General features: G+C 38.8%; 1 protein-coding gene across 1 annotated transcript in view; it reads right to left on the bottom strand.

Annotated features, from left to right (window-relative positions):
- LOC110153342 (gelsolin-like) overlaps positions 1–16,667 on the bottom strand; it is a 57,221-nt gene extending 40,554 nt beyond the window's left edge. The window contains exon 1 of the mRNA XM_020917212.2: positions 16,543–16,667. The gene's annotated coding sequence lies outside the window, so the exon portion shown is untranslated. The remainder of the gene's footprint in view (positions 1–16,542) is intronic.
- Positions 16,668–18,116: the final 1,449 nt, after the last annotated feature.

The raw sequence follows: 18,116 nt of genomic DNA, 5'->3' as shown, positions 1-18,116 counted from the left end.
TTGGAGTTGTGTTTTGTTTCATTCACATGTTTACGGTGTCGGCGGCAAGGGGGGGGCATTTGAGGGCCGCGCATTTTACTTTGGGCTGAAGGCACAAACTTTAGCGCCCAGACCAATGACATCACAGTCTCTGTGTATTTAGTGTCGTCTGATTGGACAGCTGTTCTGTCACTCACGTCACGTCAAACTGCTGCGTCAACTCGTAGCAGTTTCACGATTAGCGGCAGCTGCTACTTTAGCTTAAAGCTCCACACAGGAAATGATGAGAACAGAACCAAAGACCCGACCTGACAGACCCGCCGCCGGGACCCGGGGCTGTCGCTACCGCTGCTGGGACATTCGCCGCCGGGACCCGGGACTGTCGCCGCCGGGACTGGGTCAGTTGCCACCGGGCCGGAGCTCTCGCTGCCGCCGCCGGGGCCAGGCAGAGGATAAAGTCTATCCGCCTTTGCCCGCTCGTTTCTGGGTGTAAAAGTTTGTCCTGGGCGTAGCGCAGAGGCAGAAGTCCACCTGGTGTCCTGGTGCTGATATGGACTGGTGGAACTTTCACATTTAAGGAGCAAGTGGGATTAAGACTAATTTTACAATCAGCTCGTGCACTCGACTCCCGGACCTCGCGTCAGGGACCTGACTGGACCAGGATTTGGACCAATTTGATTTCAGAACCAGAGACAGAACCAGTGGACAGAGGAAACACTCTGCTTCAGTCTCTGGAGAAGGTAAGAGGCTGGTTTTCTTTAGTTTGCGGTAAACCTGAACATGGAGCGTCACAGGTAAATAGTGTCATAGTTAAATAGTGTTCTAGTTAAATAGTGGGTAAATGAGCTGGTGGGTGTGATGGAGCTGCTCTGGTTGTTCTGTCGTGTGCTGTAGGAGCGACATCTGTGTTCATGTTGTGATCGTAGCCTCTTATTGTAGTTTTGTTGACGTTGTTGGTCTGGGTGTGAGCGGCGTGTTACGTTGTGTTGTGTTGTTGCGTAAAGTTTTCGCGTGGCTGTTCATTGTGCTCTCATATAGTTCAGCCACTAGTAACCAAAATATTCATAATATATATTTATAATTTTGGTCTTGGTACCCCTCCCAAAAATTATACCACCATTTAAATTTTATTTTATTTTTTTTAAATATCTCACATCAGGAGAAGTGTGTGGACGGCGTGCCCTCGCGTACCACGCTCACTACAGACCTGGTGCTCCCCGATTTCTTCTTTCAGTGATGTTGTTCAGAGGTGTTTTTGAGGAGAGGCTGTTGTTTAATGTTTACAACCAGGGGCAGGCCTTATTGTTTTTTTAATAAACCTCAGCCTTTTATTATTGTCTTGTGTGCGTATTGTCTACCACACAACCTCAACAACTATTGCAGCTAATAATAATAATATTAATAATAATGATAATAATAACAACACATAATTAGCCTAATACTGTTTAAGAACAACGTGTTTGAAGCATTTCTGCTGTGTATGACTCCACCACGTTAAAATGGCTCAAATGGCACTGCCCCCCTGCTGGTGACCCACGCCCCTCCAGTAGATGTGCTCTGACGCACACTCTGATTTGAATCCATTTCTCAGTATACATCAGGGATTAAAGAGCCCGTTTTACACATGTTAGAATGTCGTGTTTGAATGTTGTAGTTGTGTTTTGTTTCTTTCACATGTTTAACACACAAACCCTGCACATTTAGGCTGAGTTCTTCTCTCAAACTGAAAACACTTTAAGCACATTGTTCCATCTTGTGCTCCATTGTGTTTAATTTCAGCCTTGGAATTTTCCATTTCTACTAAACAAAAGGTAAAAGACATCTGTTAACTAGAAAACTACCTCTTCATGACATCACAAGGTGGAAAGGAGCATTTTGAGCTTTGGAGACGTAAACAGACTAATAATAAAGAATTACTTAAACGTTTGAATGAAACAAAACACAACTCCAGGTTTGTTTTTGAGGAGGAAACAACATTCTAACATGACTTGAAGCTCATACTATTAGGTGCTCTGGATTATAAGGCGCACTGTCATTAAATGCTCTATTTTCAAACTTTTTTCACAAATAAACCGCACCGGACTTTAAAGGAAACCCAACAGTGTGATGGGTGAGTGGTTTTGTTTGTTTGTGGCGTTCACAGTGACTCTGGGCTTTGTTCAGTTGTGGTGGCGTGTAGGGAGGGTGCTGTCTGGGACCAACGGATTGTCGGCGTGTTCACAGTGACTCAGTTGTTCAGTTGTGTGTAGAAGTGGCACATTGCACTCGCTTTTTCGGTTCGTTCCTCCGTTCTGTTCCTTGTCGGCGTGGAGTGATGAGTGTGTCTGTGGGTGTTTTTCACTGTGTGGTCACTGTCTGCTCCGTGTGTGTTTGTGTGTTCTGTGTGTTTGCGGCTTTGTAGTTTACTGAAGTCGTGCTGGGACACCCGAGTGGATTCGTGTATAGGGCGCTCTGGATTGTGGGGCGCACAGTCATTTTTTGATGGAGTTGGAGGCTTAAGAGCACGTCTAACATCCCGCAAAATACAGTAATTTTTGTCAATATAGGACCTTTAAAGCTTTGTATCCAGTTATTTTTCATGTATTTGAGTAACATATGTCTTGCCTCAGGTAGGGGTGTGCAAAAATAGTGACATATCGATATATCGTATTGTTTAATGTGATTATTATACAGTATCAATATCATGGGCTGCTGTATCAATATCACAAAGAGTATTTTTTGGTATATTTTACAAAATTATTTTGTTACAGCTACAGTTTTATTGTTTGTTTAGAGGAAGGAAACTCGTTTATGCCTTTTTCACTGTTTTGAGGATTAAAATGTTTGACTTTTAGTATCACAGACATGATTTAGTTTAGATTTTTTACTGAACTGCATCAAATTGACATGAAATATATTGTATTGAATCGAAAGTGCACTGTATTGAGATCGTATCGTGGCCTGTGTATCGAGGTATGTATCGTATCGGCAACTTCTGAATGATACCCAGCCCTAGCCCCAGGTCTGTATAGATATATTGGAAAACCAGATCTAATTCTAAAACTTTTCACTGTCTGAAAATCAAGAAGTGCGCGGTTGACTCCGTTGTTTCTGACATGACAAAACTCAGCCTCTGAAAGTTGTTAAAGGCACTAAAATCTCATCACGGTGAAGAATTAGGATGCTCTGAATCTATAAGTTAAGTGAGGAATAACTGGACCACTGCAAACTAGTTCTGTTTTTCATGGTTTCTTCAGTTACAGCACTTTTTTAAAATTTTTTAGACATAATGTACAGTTTATGAATGACCACTGTAACTGCACATGACCAATTATGTTAATTTTTTAAAATATGCAAAGAAAACAAATAACAAATAAATAATTGGTTAAAAACAAGAAAACATTATTACAACAAAGTCACACAATACAAGTTAGAACTGAACAAAAACAAACCCGTATTGGAGCAGCTACAGTGAAGTGTGATATTAGTCGGAGCATGTCTAGTGATCTGGACGTACCTTTGTACAGACACTGCCATGAGGAACTTTGAACTGTAATACAAAGATGATCTCATACCAGGGATGTAACAGTAACTGAAATATCGTAAAATCGTATCGTCAAAAGTCTCACAGTAATATCGTGGGCCGTTACAACGTATCGAATCTCAAGTCTCTTTGCTTAAATTCATTGTTATGGTGCAGCAATAGCTCAAAAACTACATAGACCATGATCCTTTGTTCTGTTTCAGGCCAAACCACATGCTGAAATAGTTGTTTTGAAGCACTTTTAAATCTTATTTATTTGGATTGTGATGAGAGAAAAGTAGCATACTCAATTTTTTTTTTTTTTGCCTCCACAAAATATCGCAATAAATATTGATCCCTGAGATGTATATCATGATATCATGATATCATACCGTATGGAGAGGGCTGGATATCGTTACATCCCTATATCATACAAGTACATATTATGAATGAAGCAGTCCCCCGCTGTCATGATACTAACATTTTAAACTTAAAGGTGCATTGTGTAGGGTCCATCACTTGCTTCTTTCTTTGGAGATGTCATTGCTCTGCCTAGATGTTCCACAGTATGATTTTTAACAGCTCTACTTTACATTTATTCAATTACCGGTGGTTTTATAACTCAAAAATACTTAGAAAAACAAAAACATTCTGACTGTGAGCGTTCTGACTGTTGCCTCTCCACAGATGTGATCTGTAACTTGGTCTGGTTTGGCCTCCATGGCCATAAAAAGCTTTAATATCACACTGTGAACAATATGTCCAGTTCCTTTTTTTTACAATTTAGGAGAAGAGATTGTATTTTTTAGCAATCAGGTTTGTCCCATATATGCCCTATTTCTACTTTTACTTTTATAGCCATGAAATAGTCTTATTATAAAAGTACTTTCTCCATTTTACATTACGTTTGACCTAACTATGACCATCAAAGGTGCACTATGTAACTTTTTGGTTGTTTGTCCGTCACCTATTTCTATGGATACATCATTGCTCTGTCTGGAATGTTCCACAGTATGACATTAAACACCTCTACCTTATATTTATTAGAATGCAGGTGGTTTTATAGCTCAAAAATACAGATCTGACCTGTAACTTGGTCTGGTTTGGTTTCCATGCAGATAGCAAGGTTTAATGGCATACTGTGAAACATTCCAGACAAAGCAATAACATCTTCATGGAGAAAAAAAAGCATTCTATTCCTTAATACTGAAATTGAGTTGAAATGTTAGTATGGTGTAGCCTAGTGCCTCCGCTCAGTTTTATTTCTCTCCAGTGACTAAATCAGGAATCAGAATACACTAGACGGTTTGCAAAAACCCCAGAAGTGCGAGTTCAGGCACCAGCCAATCAACGAAGAGCGAAGATATATTCTGTGTTGGCAACGATTCCCGAGATCGAGGATTTAAAGCCGGAACAAAGAGAATGTTTGGTGAATTTTATCAAGGGGAAAGACGTTATTGTTCTTCCTACAGGATTTGGGAAAAGCTTAATATAACAGCAGTGAATGGTTAAATGAAAAAAGTACCCACCTACCATCAAGCAAACAAATTCTAACACTGCAAGGTCAGAGGTCAGGTTTCCACGAAGTGAAACCAGCTGATGAATCAGGCTAAGTATCGTGACAACACTGGTTAGAATTCTTGTTTCTAAACTTGTACTGTATCTGAGAGCGATGACGTTATTCTGTGAAATAATATGGACTTTATAACTGTAAGAAGATAGAGTAAAAGATTAGAGTAGATCAGATTTATAGAAGATTACAAGATTACAAGTGGCACAGGATTACATCAGATCTGACGCAGGATGAGATGACATGACCTGTATCTAATCATCTGAATCATATAACTTTTACATCACTCAGTTTTGAATCAAATGTATTTTTAAGAGTGAAGTTTTATTGCACTATGGTATTAATATATCCAGCCTTGTGTGGTGAATCGGCTCCAATAGATGAAACTTAAAGTGCATTGTGGAACTTTTCTGGTGGAAGATCTGTCAAATGCTTGAGATGTTATTGCTTTGTCTGGAATGTTTCACAGTATGGCATTAAACCTTTCTATGTACATGGAGAGCAAACCAGAGCAAGTTACAGGTCAGATCTGTGGAGAGACAACAGTCAGAATGCTCACAGTCAGAATGTCTGTTTTTCTAGGTATTTTTGAGCAGTTAAAATTAAATGTAAAATAGAGCTGTTTAATGTCACACTGTGGAACATTCCAGGCAGAGCAATGACATCAACAATCAAACAGTTATACAATGAAACTATAATTATCGTATATTCATATTTATGTATTTGTATTACATGATATTTTTCTATCTGATTGCACCAGAATTTAAAGCTCCAAAATTCAGCAAAATCGACTCTTGTGAACTTTCAGACATGTTATAATTCTATCACCTCATCAAAAACAGACCTGGAGTTGTGTTTTGTTTCATTCATGCATGTTTGAATAATCCTTTATTATTAGTCTGTCTACATCTCCAAAGGTCAAAATGCTCTGTTCCAACTTGTGATGTCATGAAGTGGTAGTTTTCAAGTGAACAGCTACATTTTACTTTTTGTTCAGTAGAGACTGGAAATTCCAGGACTTCGGCTACGTTTACACTGAAACGAATCACCGTATCGGAAATGATTTGCGTCCAGACAAGTCATTTCTGTGTCCACAAGTCTTCCCTGTCCACATAGCTTTGAGCATATTTGTTTACGTTTTACAGAAATTAAACTTAAAACCACATGGTTAAATTGCATAAACTGAGCTAAAAAAAAAAAACAGTTCACTATTGTGCGCTGATGAGATTCAGTTTCTGTCAGACTAAAGGACACGACTCTGTGGAATCTGAGTGTTCTTTCTGTGACAGAGGGGTGTTCTGCTGATGGTGAGTCTGTTCTGTGTTTCTGTCATGTTGGAGATGGTTCATGTGAAACTTTTCAGAGATTATACGTCTGCAGGTCGTACACACAGACACACGTTTATATGAATGGACAGATATTCTAGTCTCTTAGTGTTTTGGCGGTGAATTACTTCGCTGTGCGCAGAACTACATCAGAGTATCAGTGTTTCAGGCATCCACACAATGCCGGATCAGATCTCAGATGAACTCGGATCAATTCGTGGGAGATGGTGAAATCAGATCGTTCCGTCTCTGGAGCAGTTTTCAGTCGGATTAATGTGGACGAACACTGCACCCACAACAAAAACCACTCGAATAAGCACTAGTGTGGACGGGCCTTAAATAATCCAAATGATCTTAGCCAAGGAGTATGGAGTTTAAAAACACAGTGGAGCACTTCTTGTATTACCTCATGACATCACAAGGTGGAACAGAGTGTTTTCTGTTTAAGAGAAGAACTGCAGGGTGTAAACGTGTGAATGAAACAAAACACAACTCCAGGTCTATTTTTAAAGAGGAAACTACATTATAACATGGCTGAAATCTCTCAAATACTTACTTATTTTTATTTAATTTGATTATAACTTTACAAAAAAAACATCACATCCAGAAACTTGAGTTGTAAAAGTTCAAAACAAACAAACACTTGAGTTGGCTCTCTCCATCATAAATCACGTTCTACTTGAGTAATTATTTGAATACTTTCACTCTTACACTAATTAAATGCTCCCTTCATCTCTGTTTATCTCACAACATAAATCAAACTATTTTTAATAACTAGTCTCATCGTTTATCACACACCTGCCTATTGTGAAGCGCAGTGTGTCATTCGCCGCCTCCCTCTAACCACGCGGCGCACAGTCAAGTCACCGTGCTCACGCTCTATTATTACTGCCACTCAGACACGGGCCCGGGTTTACTCAGCTGGGCCTCAAGAGCGGCTGAGCGGGCAAAAGGGAGATCAGGTTACAGCACAGGCTCTCAGCAAAACTCGATCGATAAAGAGAGCGGAGACGGACTGCAGGGTTTAATGCAGTTGAAGCATCTGATATGAGGAACACTGTCAGCATCACGTATTTAAAAGGCCTGTGCCCACTTATGTCTGTGTATTTCAGCAAACTTGTGTGCCCATTATCAACTCATACTCTGCAGTGATCTGGGGGTGTTCTACAGGGATCTGGGGGTGTTCTACAGGGATCTCTATGGTGGAATGTTCAGCAGTGAAAAAATGCATAGCACACTCAGATGGCCGATGTCCAAAAGTTTTTTATTTTTATTTTCAAAGTAACGTGTCTGGCTGCTCCTTGCATTTACACCTCTACAAGAATTTTGGTGTGCGTTTTCTGTTTCTTTTGGAATGTTCAGCAGTACCACGGTGACGCAACTGCACAACGATAACTACCAACCAAAGTTTTAACATGGTCTGAAAAGTCACAGGAAAAAAAATACAAAATGCATTTAAACAACACATTTTCAATATACTTTGTAAGAAAAATCATGAGGTCAAAATAAGACACTGTTTACACTGAAATGAATCTGTGTAACACAGTATCACTGTATTGGTGATATGTATCCAGACTTGTCGTTTCTGTGTCCGCAGGTCTTCCCTATCCACACAGCTTTGAGCATATTTTTTTACATTTTACAAAAGTGAAATTTAAAACCGCATGAATCATTTCCATAAACTGAGCTCAAAAAGACAGTTCACTATTGTGCGCTGATGTGGTTCAGTTTCTGTCGGACTAAGTGGAATCTGAGTGTTCTTTCTGTGACAGAGGGGTGTTCTGCTGATGGTGAGTCTGTTCTGTGTTTCTGTCATGTGAAACTTTTCAGAGATTATACGTCTGCAGGTCGTACACACATATAAACGTTTTATGAAAGGACATATATTTTTACTGCCATAATTTTGATTTACTTTTTATTTAATTCTTGAATAATATGTAATATGCATATAAGAGAAGATTTGGGCTTTTATTTTGGTAGTCAGCAGGTAGGAACTGTTGTTGTTTTTAGAGCCCGACCGATATATCAGCTGGCCGATATTATCGGCCAATATGGGCACCTGGAGACATATCGGCTATCGGCCGATATGCTTGCTGATATGGGCCGATATTTCACGTGGGCATGTTATACCTCTTTATAAAGTTTAGACTCTCTACATTATGTTCATTTAATCCAATTTACAGACAGATAAATGTCCTAATATGTGGCTCCGCATCAGTATTTATCTGCGGTGTCATTTGTCTGTGTCTGTGTCCGTACTGTCCCTGAACACACCACCAGAGTGACGTCACTTCACTCGCGTGTGTTTGTTTACACCCGCAGCGGTGCGCAACACTGAGATTATATTCTTTTTCGGACAATCGGTTTGAGTCTGGATTAAAAGGACATTTATTAGTGCAGGGTTGTGATGTGAGGAGGAGCCTGTGTGAGCGGTGAGTGTTGGAAATACATCGACTTTGAAGCTAGTTTAGGTTTTGTTAGCGATTAGCTGCTGTAGCTCCCGCACATAAACAGGCTGTTTTCTATTGGTCTATTGTAAAGTGATTATATTGGCCGTATATTTACTACTGGACCAGCATTGATATGTAAATGAGCTGTGAATAGACGTGTGAATGATTCACATTTATGCATATATTTAATTACCGCGGTGCGCACGTTTTTACGGTTAAAGGCTAATAGCGATAGTTTACTAGCTAGGAGTTATGGGTCGGTCGCGATCGAAGCGGCTCTTAGAGCCGGCTCTTTGAAGTGAACAACCGGAGCATGTTTCTTATTGGGAGCCGTGTTTTCTCTTTTTCTCACTTTTTCTCTTCAAGCCGCATGTAGACCTGTAGTTTGACAGCAGCAGCGGCTGAAAACGAAACTTTCAGAAATCTGCGTGTGCATAGGATAAAAAAAAAGTGCATATTTGTTCAGCATAAAATGAATAAACCAGGACTAATCTTGGGCTCGAGTGAAGAAGAAAGATAGAAACCGAGTCCCGACACTCAGTCCTGGTTCGGTTCTGGTTTAGTCCTGCTTGCAACAAAACAATGTCAAGAGTCGCTTGGGAGCCGAAAGAGCCAGCTGCTTTAGTGAGCCGAGCCGGTTCTCCAAAAAAAAAAAAAAAAAAAAAAAACTGGAATACCCATCACTAGCAGTGACAGTAACAGTAGCTAGAATGTGATGCAAAAATGCCATTAGGCCAATCTACTGTATGTAAATATGATGTAAAGAGTCAAAATAACAATAAATGTTGCCTAAATAAACCCAATTTAGAATTCACTAGAGCCAAACCTAAGTTTTTTAATCAATTCAAGATTTACAGTGAATTTTTACATCACTAAATATATCGGCGATTATATCGGCTATCGGCAGCCCCAACTCCCATTATATCGGTTTCATATCGGCCACAACAAAATCCATATCGGTCGGGCTCTAGTTGTTTTGTTCAGTTTCGCTGGACCCCTTGATAGAGACGCACGCCTGGTTGAAAAGCAGTAATGTGGCGTGTCTGCAAACTAAAAGTCAATTAAAGTTCAAATAAAGTGAATAACCTTATGTTAAAGGTCATTCTACATCCAAAATATGGGTCAGCCAGTGAGGTATGTTTTTCGTAATTGTTCATGTCTTTATTTTGTGTCTTTTATATTATATTTTTGTAATTGTCATTTATGTTCAGTGTTGGGGAGTAACAGATTACATGTACCGGTGTTACGTAATCAGAGTACAAATTATGAGTAACTGTATTCAGTTACAGTTACTGTTTCAATGAGTGGTAATTGGATTACAGTTACTTTGTTGAAATAAATGGATTACACGGCGGTATTTTCCTGTTTTCATAGTATGGGCTATATCCTTTTTTTTTTCTTTTTTTTTTTCCGTAATTCCCCTCATTGCCGGACACTAAACCAGGACTAAACCAGGACTAAACCAGGACTAAACCAGGACTAAACCAGGACTAAACCAGGTCTAAACCAAATCTAAACCAGGTCTAAAACCAGGTCCAAACCAGGACTAAAACCAGGTCTAAACCAGGACTAAACCGAGTCTAAAACAGGTCTAAAACAGGATTTAACCGGACTAAACCATGCCGTGTGGACCGTGTCTCCTCGTCTTCTATCAATAATATTTTTAATTTGGTTTAGTAAAGTCTGGGCTTTTTATTTTCTTTTATCAGACAAAACATTTTATGTGAAGATTTCCTCGTCTTTGCTTCTCTACAGTAAATCAAGTAATCCAAAGTATTCAGATTACATTACTCACTTTAAGTAATTTAATGGATTACGTTACAAACTACATTTTGGTGTATGTAATCTGTAATCTGTAAGGGAATACATTTTAAAAGTAACCTTCCCAACACTGTTTATGTTAATTATTTTAGTTCGACGGTGGCGTTGGTGATGTTGGTGGCATCAAAGGCATCCTGTAAGTATCAAGATTGTACAAGCCACAATAAAGATTAATCAAGCCATCAGTAAAAAGAACTCTTTATTGACTACACGAGGAGGTGGTGTAATATATATTCTCACCTCTTAGTGTTTTGGAGGTGAATTACTTCACGGTGCACAGATCTACATCAGAGTATCAGTGTTTTCAGGCGTCCACACAGTGCTGGATCAGATCTGTACTCAGATGAATTTGTGGGAGTTGGAGGCATCGTTCCGTCTCTGGAGCTGTTTTCCATCAGATCATTGTGGACAAACACTGCAGCCACAACGAAAACGACTCCAATACGTACTAGTGTGGACGGGGCCTAAGTCTGCTGTGTACTGTCTGTATCTAATTATAAAGCTTTTTCTTGCATGAGAATCAGGAAGTGTGCAGTTAGCATGTTATAGCTAATGCATTTAAAAGTACACTATGTAACTTTTCCATCTGCTTGTCTTCATGGAGATGTTAGTGCTTAGGCCAGAATATTCCACCTCAACAGAGACAAGTAGATGACGCTTGCTCACAGTAAGAACATGTTTTTCAAGGTGTATTTTTAGCAATAAAAACAACTGTTACATAACCTTATGGAAAACGCCATAAAGTGGAACATTCGAGGCAAAAAATTAACATCTATCTGCATCAAAACAAAACCAGAAGTGATACACAAACTACTGTGAGCTAAATATGTGAGGTAGTATTATAGGGCTGTAGTTATTGAAGATCATTTGTTTCATCACATTTTGAATTTTAAATGCTGTTGAATTTCTCACTTTAGACTTTTTAACTCAACACAAGTATACTTTTCAATAGGTTTCAAATTCAGAATAAAAATTTCACCTTTTAAAATATTCAGCAAATATATTTTCAAACTCTCAAATTCAACAATCAAAATTCAGAGCATAGAATTCACAACAAAGATCCAAGACGCCAAGGCAGAAGCAATCGATCCTGTGTGTGTGATGAGGACAGACACTGTTTCCTATTGGCCGTTCTCATCTGTGGACAGGGCTTACACTTAACAAATCAAAGAGATGAGGTTTTGATGAGGCTGATTCTGACCAATCAGATCGCTTCACTGCACCATTTCCTGCTCGTTACTAAGTTAGATCGGATCACTTTAGATTGATTCGATTGCTTCGGCCTTGGCATCTTGGCTCTTTCCTGCACATTTTTTCCACTCTGAATTTTGACTGCTGACTTTGAGGACTTGAAAATATTTGTGCTGAATAGTTAAAAGTTGTTTTTTATATTGAATTTTAAACACTTTGAAATTGTACACTTAAAATTTCACCAACTGACATTCAGAATAAAAGTAATTCAAATTCTGCAATATTTAAAACTCAAAACGTGATGAAACAAATGATCTTTCATAACAGGCCTGCAGTCATTTTATTAGGATTATAAGGATTGACGTGGGCAAGAAGTTAGTGCATGAGTGAGTCATCTGTCGTTTTATAAATACACGGTTTCTTAGTACAATTTTCTGTATAAATAGTTGTTTTTTTGCATGAGCTTCCCCTGTAGGTGGAGTCTCGTGAGTGCTGTTTGGGTCAGATACACAGAGATACATAATCGTTTACGTATCATCCCCTTTGTAGTTGTCTAATCAGCAGGGTATATATTATTAAGTCACCAAGAACGCATTTATAGCCATAATTATAACATTGTACTTCATGGTTCAAGTTGTAAATCATTAAGAAACCCACATGTTAGTTTTAACCACAAGAAGTTCCAAATGGAGAACTGGGGTTTGAACAATCACAAACAATATCACTGAATCAAAACGCAAACGTAATAAATTATAAACACGGCAATGCTTTTCTTTTTACTTCTACTATTCTTATGGAGACGTTTCTATAAGTGTCATAAAGAATAATGGTGGGACTATTACATTTATGGCTCAGTAAACAGCATGTGGAGAGAGCAATGGGTGTGTGCATGTGTCAGTGTCCTACCTCTGTCATTACCACTGACGGATCCTGTATTACGCAAACATTGACTCTTGTGAGCTTTAGTCGTGTTATAATGTTGTTACCTCCTCAAAAATATAAGCAGAGTTGTGTTTTGTTTCATTCAAACGTTTGAGTAATCCTGTATTATTGGCGGTGTTGGAGTAATAGATTACATGTACCGGAGTTACGTAATCAGAGTACAAATTATGAGTAACTGTATTCAGTTACAGTTACTGTTTCAGTGAGTGGTAATTGGATTACAGTTACTTTGTTGAAATAAATGGATTCCATGGCGGTATTTTACTGTTTTCACATTTTGGGCTATATCCCTTTTTTTTTCTTTTTCTCCGTAATTCCACTTATTGCTGGAAACTAAACCAGGTCTAAACCAGGTCTAAACCAGGTCTAAACCAGGTCTAAACCAGGACTAAGCCCGGACTAAGCCCGGACTAAGCCCGGACTAAACTAGGTCTAAACTAGATCTAAACTAGGTCTAAAACCAGGTCTAAAACCAGGCCTAAACCAGGCCTAAACCAGGCCTAAACCAGGCCTAAGCCCGGACTAAGCCCGGACTAAACTAGATCTAAACTAGGTCTAAACCAGGTCTAAACCAGGTCTAAACCAGGACTAAACCAGAACTAAGCCCAGACTAAGCCCGGACTAAACTAGAGCTAAACTAGATCTAAACCAGATCTAAACCAGGTCTAAAACCAGGTCTAAAACCAGGTCTAAAACCAGGTCTAAACCAGGTCTAAACCAGGTCTAAACCAGGACTAAAACCAGATCTAAACCAGAACTAAACCAGAACTAAACCAGAATTAAACCAGAATTAAACCAGGACTAAACCAGGACTAAACAGGACTAAACTATCAATAATATTTTTTATTTAGTTAAGTAAAGTCTGGGCTTTTTATTTTCTTTTAGCAAACAAATCATCTTATGTTACGATTTCCTCTTCTTTGCTTCTCTACAGCAAATCAAATAATCCAAAGTATTCAGATTACATTACTCACTTTAAGTAATTTAATGGATTCCGTTACAAACTACATTTTGGGGTGTGTAATCTGTAATCTGTAGGGGAATACATTTTAAAAGTCACCTTCCCAACACTGATTATTGGTCTGTTTGCATCTCCAAATCTCAAAATGCTCTTTTCCACCTTATGTCATGTAATTTTACCTTTGGTTTAGTAAAGATCAGCAGTTCCAAGGTTGAAATTATCAAGATGATTTTAGTGAAGGTGTATGGAATCTAAAACACAGTGGAGTACTTCCTGTATTACCACATGAAATCACAAGGTGGAACTGGACTGTTTTGTGTTTTGCTGTAGAGAAGAGCTCATCTTGAATCTGCAGGGTTTGTGTTTGTAAGGTTAAACATGTATGAATGAAACAAAACACAACTTCAGGTCTGTTTGTGATGAGGAAATCACATTAAAATGATCATCATTATTATTACTATCTGCACTAATCTACATAAATAAATTCAACTTTATGACGTATAAGCCGTAACCACTCTAGAGCCACAGCAATCTGTTTGACATTATAATGTGTTTAATTCAGTTTTGCGCAACTCTCACAGAAACAAAACTTAAAACCGCATCACTAATTTGCATAAACTAAGTTAAAATAAAACTACAGCTCTTGTCCACTGATGCGGTCAATTTCTGTTGGATTAAAAGACATGACTCAGTGGAATACAGGTTAGTGTGACCATATTTGTGTTTGTCAAAACCAGGACACCGTACGGGGGGAGGGAGGTGGGGACTCGTCATCGACATTGCGCGACTCTCATCTGGCAAAGTTTTTTCCCACTGGACAAAGACACATATGTGCTGCTTTGTACACTGTGCACATTTCCTCCCACTTGTTCCGAACGCAACGGAAAGCGTGGAATTTCTTGTACAAGTCATCGTTAAACACACATTTGTGCTTCGGTACGTTGCAGACTGACCCACTGTTTGTGTCTCGCTCCTTCTGAGTGCAGAGAAACATGTACAGACCCTGTTTGGTCACACTACATACAGCAACCTACATTCAGTTTGTCGATTAAAATGAATGTAATCGATACAATTCTTAATGATCAATTATCGATTAATCGACCAATCATGCCCATCCCTAATCTGGATGCATATAGGCATAGTATATATTCACCCAACTATGAAATAATGCTGTTGTGCCATATTCACATCTGTATATACATAATGGATCTTAAAATCTAGCCCATGTACAGCCCACCAGAAGCAAGAGACTTAATAATAATATAACACATGGAGACAAAAAGACGCTTAGATTAAAGTCATCATTGAGTTGAGATTTGTCTGGCTTAACACAAATACATTTTTCTGCGCATGTCTGCAAGATTGTTACACATATAATGATCCTAAAATGTTGTATATTTAATCTAATCCAGTAGAAGTCATTGCTTTGGCTGGAATGTTCCATAGTGTGGCTTTAAAACATATCGATCTTGCATTAAAGGTTGTATAGAGGATTTTTTAAGGGAAAAGAAATACAGCCACAGTCCTTTTTCAAATGTTGTACATGCGTGACACCACCTTCCTCCTCCACGTAATCCCCGCGCGCCGCGAGTCAGTTACACTAGAAATGTAAGGAATTTGATTGACAACCTAACAGCCAATAGATAAAGAGGGAGCCTCATTGTCTATTGGCTGATGTTTATCTGGCCTCACTACGTCCACAGTTGATGGATTTTCATTCTTTTTTTTTTTTGTCATCATAATTACAAGGCTGCTGCGTCTCTGTAATGGTATTTTAAACTTTCACTGACAATTTGAAACTAAAAACAAATCCTCCATACAACCTTTAATTCCATCGCAGTTGTTTTTATTGCTCAAAAATACCCAGAACATCACACATTATTACAATAAGCAGGATTGCATCGCCACAGATCTGACCTGCAACTTGGTCTGATGTCTTGTTGCCATGTTTAATACCCTACAGCACCACAACCCTCCACTAGAAAAGTTACGTAGTGCAGAATTACATAGAAAAGCGTAATGAAATGTAATGAAGGTTTGCACATAACTGCTTGTAATTTAAAGATGCATTGCGTAACTTTTCTGGAGATTTTTTACAATTTACAATTTTACAATCTGAATTTTGACTTTTGAATTTGAGGGCGTGGAAATATCTGTGCTGAATATTTAAAAGGTGATTTTTTTTTTTTTTTTTTTTTTTTTGAAACATTGAAAAAATATACTTCAAATTTCAGCAACTAAAATTCAAAATAAAAATAATTCAAACATCTTTTTACGGATTAAAAATTCAAAGTGAGAAATTCAGTCGTAAAATCTGATAAAATAAATTATCTTCCATAGAGTTACTTCACTTTTGTACACCGTAAATCATCGTGCCAACCTATTCTACACTAACTGGGCTTTCCCGTTCACCGATCCGTGCCAACTATTACATAATCGCACGCTCTACTTCCTAGACCCAAAACTCTCGTGCAAACTTTCATAACATCGCGACAAAACACAGACTTTTTCCACCGCTTCACTGCTCCGTGGGACTATGGACCTTTTTTTATGACCCGCTGTCCATTGCGGAAAATCTCAGCAACCGGGCGTCAGAAAAGCAAACTTCACTTCACGAGAGAGCGTTATAATTTCCACAAACACAGCGCTACAGCTTGCAAACAAACCTGCAAGTCCTGTTAAACACATTTAAGATGAATATGCATGCAATGTTTTTAAAAGACACAAGCAGGAGCGCGCGGTTTAGACGTGCCAAATGCGTAAAAGTCGTGCGTAAAATGAGATTATAACGTTGTACTTACGGTTTGTGGAAGAAATAACGGAGAAGGTAGTCGTGAATGGAGAGAATAGAAGGATGAGTGCGGCAGACGACTCCGCAGTGAAGAGTTTTATCCACGAGAGAGAGAGAGGTGGGTGTGTCCGGGCTGCTGCGCCGTGGGGGAACTGGATTCTGATTGGTTGAGAGATCCAAACGAAGGAAAGATGCTCGGTCCAGACGTAAATAAAAGGTTTTAACGAGGAAAAAGATGGAAGAGGAACGTGGGGGGAGGTCTGCTCAGTTACATTTACTCTGTTACATTTACTTGAGTAACTATCATGCACTTTCCCCTATTTTAGTCATATTTTTTAATAACTCAATACTAAATGTAAAAGTTTCGGATGCTCTTCCCACTGTGAGTAAGTCTACAAGTGGCAAAAACTTTACGTCGATAATATAAAATTATGTCAGATATGATTTACTTTTTCTCATTTTTGTGTCTGACTTTTGAAAATACCTGACTTTAAAAAAAATTATGTCGACCAGTGAGTCTCCAGATGTAACATCAAGTAAACCAGGTCTAAACCAGACTATTACAGGTTTAGACTAGGACTAAACCATTTTAAAACCATATTATTACAGGTTTACACTAGGACTAAATTATTTTAAAACCGGATTATTACAGGTTTAGACTAGGACTAAACCATTTTAAAACTGGACTATTACAGGTTTACACTAGGACTAAACCATTTTAAAGCCGGATTATTACAGGTTTACACTAGGACAAAACCATTTTAGAGCCGGATTATTACAGGTTTACACTAGGACTAAACCAGGTCTAAAACCAGATCATTACTATTAAGGACATTTACACATTTTTTATTTTTTTTTTAAGTGGACATAAATCATTTTTTAATCTAAATAAATAAAAATTAAAATATAGAAAAAAAAATATGTACAAACAAAATCGGTCCATAACTTTTTGAGTTATGTTGCTAACAGACAAACAAACAGACAAACGCCGGCAAAAACATAACCTCCTTGGCGGGGGTAATGAATAAATTAGAAAAAATAAATGCAAAAAAAATATAAAATGTGTAAATAAATAATATAATAATAATCCATCCGTCCATTTTCTTCTTATCTGGGGCTGGGTCGTGGGGGCACCAGTCTAAGCAGGGACTCCCAGACTTCCCTCACCCCAGACACTTCCTCCAGCTCCTCCAGGGTGGACCCCTGAGGCGTTCCCAGTCCAGCCCAGAGACATAATCCCTCCAGCGTGTCCTGGGACTTCCCCGGGGCCTCCTCCCAGTGGGACATGCTCAGAACACCTTTCAAGGGAGGCGCCCTGGAGGCATCAGGAACAGATGCCCGAGCCACCTCAACTGGCTCCTCTTGATGTGGAGGAGCAGCGGCTCTACTCCGAGCTCCTCCTGTGTGACTGAGCTCCTCACCCTGTCTCTAAGAGAGCACCCAGCCACCCTGCAGAGGAAACTCATTTCGACCGCTTGTATCCACGATCTTGTCCTTTTGGTCATGAGACAGAGCTCATGATCATATAATAATAATAATAATAATAATAATAATAATAATAATACAAAATAAATATGCACACAT

Source organism: Boleophthalmus pectinirostris, unplaced genomic scaffold, assembly GCF_026225935.1.
Source record: "Boleophthalmus pectinirostris isolate CB_2022bp ecotype Guang Dong unplaced genomic scaffold, ASM2622593v1 HiC_scaffold_16, whole genome shotgun sequence".
Taxonomy (NCBI): Eukaryota; Metazoa; Chordata; class Actinopteri; order Gobiiformes; family Gobiidae; genus Boleophthalmus; species Boleophthalmus pectinirostris.
The sequence above is the reverse complement of the archived record's forward strand: the minus strand, read 5'-3'. Positions and strand labels throughout refer to the sequence as shown.